Source organism: Dicentrarchus labrax, unplaced genomic scaffold, assembly GCF_905237075.1.
Source record: "Dicentrarchus labrax unplaced genomic scaffold, dlabrax2021, whole genome shotgun sequence".
Taxonomy (NCBI): Eukaryota; Metazoa; Chordata; class Actinopteri; family Moronidae; genus Dicentrarchus; species Dicentrarchus labrax.
In genome coordinates this window covers 9,926,871-9,935,098 of record NW_026136713.1, presented here as the reverse complement: position 1 = coordinate 9,935,098, position 8,228 = coordinate 9,926,871, and positions in this window count along the sequence as shown.

Genomic DNA, 8,228 nt, shown 5'->3' with positions numbered 1-8,228 from the left:
ACTTATAAATTGGGTTTCTATCTCAATTAAAAAGTTAGATGAACTGTAACCCACATGGACCCCATGAGGCACATTTTGCCCTGGGCAAAAAGGATTAGGTGCTGCGCTCCTGCCAGCCCTCAAATATTCATTATTACCTTATGGAAAGATAGCAGACAGAGAGCAAATGGGAGCAAGAAGGAGCCAGAATAAGGGAGAGTGCAAAAAAATGAGCATGAGTAAGTGATAGAGAAGCACTTTATGAATACAAGCAGTTCTGACTTATGCAAAGCAAAATAGATGAAAGGAGGACAGAGAGAAATGGAGGTCTACACGGTGTCATGCCATGGAGGACAGTTAAAAGCTCATCGCAGGGCTAGAGCACACACTCATCCTCTGTTAATCCCTCAGTTTCTGTCCTCTCGTCTCCAACCATCCATCCCTTCACTCGTCTTTATCTCTGCTTCAGTGATGAGGACAAAGGAAAGCACTCACTCATTTGCTCCCTCCCCTCCCCAGTTCCCCCACCCTTCTTTCTCCTTCTCTTGGTCTCTTCAGGCAAGGCTCGCAGGCCTGATTAGCAATTGTGACTTGACCGCATGGTGGAAAGATTGGCACACATGCACAAACACACACAGGAGCATGTACACACACATATGTGGCAAAGAGGAGGCAAGGACCAGTTTTGCTAGGTCTAATTACCCCTTGAGCAAAGCCCAGAGACAACGAGGGGGCTGGAGAGGAGGAGGGAGTTTTGCCTTTTCTAATGTCAGCCATCGCTCGCAGGACACACACATACACTTGAAAAAGTGTGTCTGACTGGAGGCAAAAATATTGGGCTGTTTGCTGGTGCTTGTCACAATGGTTTTTCTCAGCCAACTTGATAATACGACCAAGCCAAGGAAACTAGAGAGGACAGGAAAAAAGGAAAAGGGAAAAAGAGATATGTTGAGAGCAATGCTGGAGGAGAGATAAAAGGGATGAGTAACAAAGTGGAGCAATTGCGAGTGGAGGCAGTATTGTGGGGAAGACACTGTGGAGCAAAAAGGATGAGATAAGAATGAGGAGAAAGACAGTGTGAACATGCAACAGAGTAAGAAAGAAAAAAAGAAAAGGGAAATGAGATTCCAATTCCAGAAAGACTCAGTTATGATTAACACACTCGTCAGATACACCGTCATCTCCACATACATACATACATACAAACATACATACATACAAACATACATATGTACTAGAATTTAGTGTATTTTATTTAAAGCTTTGAATCAATGGAAAACCAGCAAGTATAATGATTCTAGAATCCATACTACCGAGAACACGGCGAACATTTTTCATTTGTGTATGTGAACCTTTGTCTTTGTTGCAAATGCTTTGGGAGAACTACTGCAGGTGTTTGAAATACATCAATAACACTGGATCATAGTCAAACTAAGTAGCTGCAGGGGGATGACAACCATGATCTGGCACCCTCCACCTCTACGTGGGAACCTGGGGAAAACTCTCTCTCATCAAAGATCCATTGGGGGTGCTGCAGGATTTCCAGTTTGTGAAATCAGTTTTCCCCCCTCCCCATGAGAGAAAATAATCCCCCAACCCCCAAAAAATAAACTAAACAAGAGAAATAGATATTTAAACAAAGAGACAGACGTGCAAATCCTCTCCTAGAACATCTGTCTGCTGGCCTCTCTCTGGAATTGGCTGTAGCTGGGGCTAGACAAAAAGACACACATGCATGCACACAAAGACACAAACAAAAACACAAATTCAGAGGTACACACCTAATCCCACCATGTGCTTAGTGAGCCATCAGGGGACGTGTTGCCAATCAGACAGCTATGTGAGGTTGGGCGAATGAAAACAATCAAGGAACAACACACAATATAGCTACGAGACTGGCACGTGTTTCTGTGACTGACGGTGTGTATGTGTGTGCGTGCCTGTGTGATTGAGTTCACAGATTCATACACACATAATGCCATCCGGAGATCAGCCTCTGTGCTCAATGCATTCCTAGAGTGACTGTGTGTGGAGAGATTTTCTGGGTCTTCTGTAAATAAAAATGATTGATGGTAAGGCATATTCACAGCAAAATGCACTGCTCATACATCCTGTGCATGTATCTTTGGATGAAAGCGTAAAAAAAAAAAATAATAATATTAAAAAATGTAATGTAAGGATCACCTTTTGCACTGAAGAGCTACTTCCAAGTAGTTCAACCTGCAGGCGGACCTGGATGTGACTTGTTTTTCTTTTATTATTAAAAACAATAAGACAGTGCTCAATGCCATGTTATGCTTAGCCAAAACCCCAACAATAAGAGAAGTTTAAAAATCCCAGAATTTGCCTTTCAGGTTGGACAGCAAGTCAATAAAATCTCTCACACAAGACTGTGTGGTATTTTCTTTATTATACCTGTTGTTTGCACTGTGGACCTGTGACCTAATGTGTGTGTGTGTGTATGTCTAGCGAGCTATTACTTCTCTCTCTGTCTTGTCTCTTCTCACGGCTCAGTGAGTACGTCAGTCTGCATCGGCCCTCTTTCAGAAGCTACTGAGAGATGGCAGCACCATTAAAATTTAACCCACTATCTCGCCACTCACCACACACTGACGAGAGAGAGAGAGAGAGAGAGAGAGAGAGAGAGAGAATGGCAGAGATAGCCAGGCAGGCATACAAGGATATACAGGCATGTATCTAACCACAGATATGCACATACACAACCACACACAACACACACACGCACGCACGCACGCACGCACACACGCTCATTCCCAAGGAGTGAGTTAGATGTGATAGCAAGAGATGGGGAGCGGCGGAGCGAAAGATCCCATACAGATGGAAAGTAAAGAATAAGATGGAACAGATTACCGCTTAAAAACCACACATACCCACACGTACGACACACACACACACACACACGTACACACACACACACACTACACACACACACACACACACACGTACACACACACGTACACACACACACACACACACACACACACACACACACACACGACACACACACACACACACACACACACACACACACACACACACACACACACACACACACATCTGATGCATGCATCATCTGATGCATAGATGGCTGTGGAAATGAGTGGCATCAATTCAGCAGGGGAATCGGAGGATGTGTATGCGCCTTGCGTCCTATTAGTCTACACTATCCCTCCCTCTCTAAATCCACAGTTCCACACTTTCTATTACTTTCTCCCTCATCAGCTCTGGCTTCTCACTCCTTCACAAACAATCCTTCTTTTAGTTTCCCTTCCTCTCCTTTCTAAATCTATCACTCTTTCGTTCAATATTTTTTGACGCATAGCTTTTTCATTTCCTTGTTCTCTCTCTCTCTCCTGTTTTTCTACTGCTCTCTTTCTGTTCCTGTCCTTTTCTGCCCCAGTGGAGTGTGGGATAGCAGGCAGTGCTGGGAGGCCTATGGTCTCTTAATTAAGAAGCAAGGCGGAACGAGGCCACAGTTAACAAGGACACACAGGTACAGACATTTGCATTGCTTTACTTGTAAAGCCTGCATTATCTACAGGTCTCAGCACTAAAGTTAACTATCAACACCACATGCTGGACATCAGTCTATTCTCTCCGACACTGATCTAGACCGGATTCAAACCTTAAATCCAAGTCCTAACCCTTGACCTGCACCTTGAAACAACGGAGAAGGAGCCTCAATGTCGTGACTCATAAGGTCTAAAGCTCAAAAATATGCACACATGTAAACAGGCACTCAGTGCATGCTCACAAAGAAACGGAGCAGCAGAGAAAAACATTGTGAACATTGTGCTCCGGTCCCACATACACACACACACACGCGATTTCCTCTACTTTCACACATCACAACACCTAATCAGAGGCTGAGGACCTGGGTTGAAATCTGCTGGGCTAGGACTCAATCAGCTTGTGCAATCAGACAGAGGACACACACAAACACACACTCACCCACATTCATTCATACACACAGGGACGACACACACGTAATAAGCCCTGAGCTCACGGACGAGAGGAAGGCCATCACATTATTCAGTCTACCTCATCACCACTGTAACACACACACACACACACACACACACACACACACACAGAGAGAGAGAGAGAGAGAGACGGGATGGAAGTAGCTATTTTGAGAGCGCGTGCGTCCGTTCCCTTCGAAGGTGACTTTGGGCTGGCTGGAGTGGTAATTGGGTACACATACAAATGCCTTTTTCTTCCTCTTCCCCACGTTCTCTTCAAAGTCCCCCCCCCCCTCCCCACCTTTTCCTCCCACCATGATCCCCCTCTTTCCCTCACCGCAGCCCCCGAACGTGATTACATTTCCGACATGAGTGAGGGGTGAAGAGAGCGAGCAGTGGAATGAAGAAAAAGTGAGAGAGACAGATGATTGACTTGAAAAACAAAGAGAGGGTAGAAAACAGCTCTTGCATTGGATGGAAAGAAAAAACCCAAAACAAATGCATAGACACACAAATACATACATTAGCATTTGCCCCCTGCACACAAAAACGCACACCTATATATAAATACAGTATATATCATTTACTCGGCAGGGGACCAAGGCAAAGCGGAGGAAAAATACACGAAATGTCACTCAGACTGTCACCCTGATCTTTTCTGTTGAGATACATGGGCACGCACGCACGCACACGCACACACACATTGCAATGGCCATCTCATTTCCTTAGACGAGTGACATTTTCTCTCTCTCTCTTTGCGTCTCTCCTTCTGCACTCCGTCGCTGTGGTGATAAAATTAGCATTCCTTTCCCTCCTCTGCTTCTCCCTCCCTCGACGGCTGGACAAGAGGTGAGGACCACAGGGACGAAGAAAAGGAGAGAGAGAGAGAGAGAGAGAGAGAGAGAGAGAGAGAGAACGAGAAACAAGAAAGAAAGATGGGAACAAAAGAAGACATTAAGAGAAAGAGGAAGAAGCCTAAGATAGACATGGAAACAAAGAAACAAACAGAGAGCAGAGTGTGACGGGCAGAGAAAGAAGAGGGATAGGAAGACAAAGACAGAAAGATGCAATGAGAGAGAGAGCCAGAGAGAAAAAGAAAAATACAGCAAGTGGACAGGATGCAGACTTGTGGAGAGAATGAGGGGGAAAATATGCCCTCAAGGGATTCTTATCACCATGACAACCCTCTCCTGTCTCCTTTGCTGTCCAGATGCATGATGAACTCCTGCTACTTTAGTGGACCTAAGTGTGGACCAAATATCCACTTACTAACACAGACCGATGATCAATCTGTGGTTAAGTAATTGGCGGTAACAAGCTCCAACATCCTTTTAATAACTAATTCCAAACTAGAGGGGTGTTAGAAGGAACAAGGTGAATATGCAAACTTTACTTTCATTAACAGCTGGACAATCATGGTTGAGCTTACTTTATTTACTCTGCGGAAGTCTGCTCCACGTCCGTGCATGTGGGCGGGTGCATAAACCTGCATGTGTGCATGTTTCTACAGGGACAGGGTAGAGGGCCCACAGAGTATAATTAAAAGCCAGAGACACAGAGTCCTTGGGAGCGACTGCAGCAAGAACTTTATGGGGAGAAGGGAGAAAAAAAGGAGAACTGACCTTTAAAAACAGAGTGAGACAGAGAGAAACGGTGAGAGATGAGAGAGGTGTAATGGAAGATGGGGTAGTGGGAGATAGACTGAATTAGATTATGCTCAATTGAATGCGACAAAGAAAGAACAAAAAAAAGTGAGAGAACGAGTGGGGAAGGAAACATTATTGGACTGTGTTGTTTGTGGGGCCAGAGAAAGAACAGAGAGACAAAGAGGGGGACGAAGACGGAGAGAAAGAAAGGGAATGAGAGAATCCTAATCAGAAATCTGAAGAACAAAATAATAAGGCTGCCTGACAGCAAATGTCAGCTCAGGAAGGGTAGCAGATGGAGAGAGAGAGACACACACACACACTCAGGAAGAAGGGAGGAGGGAGGAGAGAAAAAGAGGAGAAAAGAAACATCCAGAAGGAGACAGGTGGGGTTGGAGTGATGGAGACACCATCACTGTTCCCTCCAGGAGGAAGGAATACAATCTATCGGATGCTAAGAAGCAACACATCACCAGGAAAGATATTCCCCATCTCCCACTGGAGGGAAACAGAGCCGCCAGGTCAGGAGGGTGAATCCACATATGATGGTGTATACGTGTGTGCGTAAATGTGTGTGCTTGTACACTAACACATTCACTGCCTGGCTGGGAAATGTTGCCCTTGAGCCAACCTTGACTGCTGTTCCACTCAAGCTAAGCTCGCTTTAATTCCCGAATCAAAAGCCATCCCTTTCTCTCTCCCATGTTGCTTCATCACGACATGATGGTGAGACAGGATCCTGACTGTCTCTCACCATTCTCCTGTAGCTTTCCCCTTAGCTGTTCAGCACTAGTAGATGTAGAGATGGCACAGGGGAGCAGACCCATGGATGTAACTAACATCTAATGGAAACATTTGTCCTAAATTGTTATCATCATACAAAGTTTGATAAATTAGACAACAAAATTGAAAAGAACACTAATTAGATATATAGAGTCTGTTTATATACGTAAGGACAAAACTAATTATTTCCAGATCCAATAATATTTTAGAGAATTCAGAAACAAGGTTTTAAGGACCAGAATTCTAATGATGGAGAAAAACTTAAATGTAATATGCTTGTTTCTAAGCTACAGTTATATAAATCTATGATTAAAGTGACTGAACTTTGGCCACAGTCTTTAAAATTTAAACACTCATCAGTGTCAAAAAGCCAAGCAAAAGTCAGCATTGAATTAGATAATATATGCATTCTGTTAAAGCGAACATGAGCGATGTGAATCTTAAAAGGAAATCAAACTTTAATGAGTTAAACAGTTCTTTTAAGTTAACCTAAGGTCAATGGGGTAGAGACAGGGTTATTCAAAACCAAAAATCACAGATAGCACTACAGTTTTGCACTACATGAAGTTTTAGTTTTTAGCTGGCTCATTGGTCAAAGATGTGTTATGTCTGTTATAATTCCCATTAAGCAGGACTGGCTGTGAATTATCAATTGCTATGCCAACTCTTGCAGTACGGCTTTTAAATGTATTTAAATAATTTTTCTCATCTTTAGCCCACCACAGCTCATTGCCTGGTTGGTGTGTTCTGTGCAAGGTGTCTATTTGGGCTTGATCAAAGATGTTTTCTTAAAGAAACCTCAGTCTGTTTCATTTGGATATTTCAGCAGACTGTGCCTTTGTTCAGTTCAGAACGAGGTAAATCTTACCATCATTGTGACTGTGTCATTTTTAGACAGGTAGATAAAAGCTATTTGGGTAACAGTCAAGTGCAAATGACCAACAGGTGGTAGATAATAAACACTAGTCAGACTCTCAGTTTTAAGTATATCATATCAATATTGAAATAGAGAGATGTCCAGGATCATTTACTGGTTGTCAGTTATCATTAGCAATTACTTTCCGGTAATTTGTCACTATTAGTGGAGGTGGGAAAAATATGTAGTTGCCACAAATAAACTTGGATGTCAGGATGATATATAATTGTTATCTTTTACAGTTTTGAGAACCTTAAGAGCAGGTTCCACTATAGCCGGCAGCATCTTAGAACCAATTTTATGACCATCAACCCCACAAATACATTTCAGGTATAAATTCTAAAATCACTTTTTAATTCAGGGGCAGTAAAGTGACATTGATATAAATTAACATATGTCTGAAAGCAAGCCTTTCTGAAAACAAAAATGTGGAGTCAGGTTGCAGGTGGACACATTACTGTAACTAATATGTACATACAGTACATCTGCTATTTTAAACATTATCGTTCACATTTACAACTTATATGATATATTCAAATGAAGTGTAATTGCACCTCATTACATCACCATTAGAAACTGAAATGTCTGAAGAACCATAGCACTAATATTTTCCTTTTTAACTGTACTGACATGTTATACCTGAAAACTGTAATATGAGGAACACCTAGATATCCTGATCCAAATATAATAATTGTAGAGGACATTTGGATTATACTTTAAGGATTAAATGTGTATGGGTATTGCGAATTTCAGCTAGGGATGGAAATCTTGACAATTATCTAAACTTCCCCTGGGATAATAGCAGGCATTCATCTCTGAGCTATATCTCTATAAGAAGGTCAAAAGAGATAGAGGTTATCAACTAGGTAAAATAGCTGTCCCTGCATTTCCACATAAACCACAGTTTCACCATCACACCTC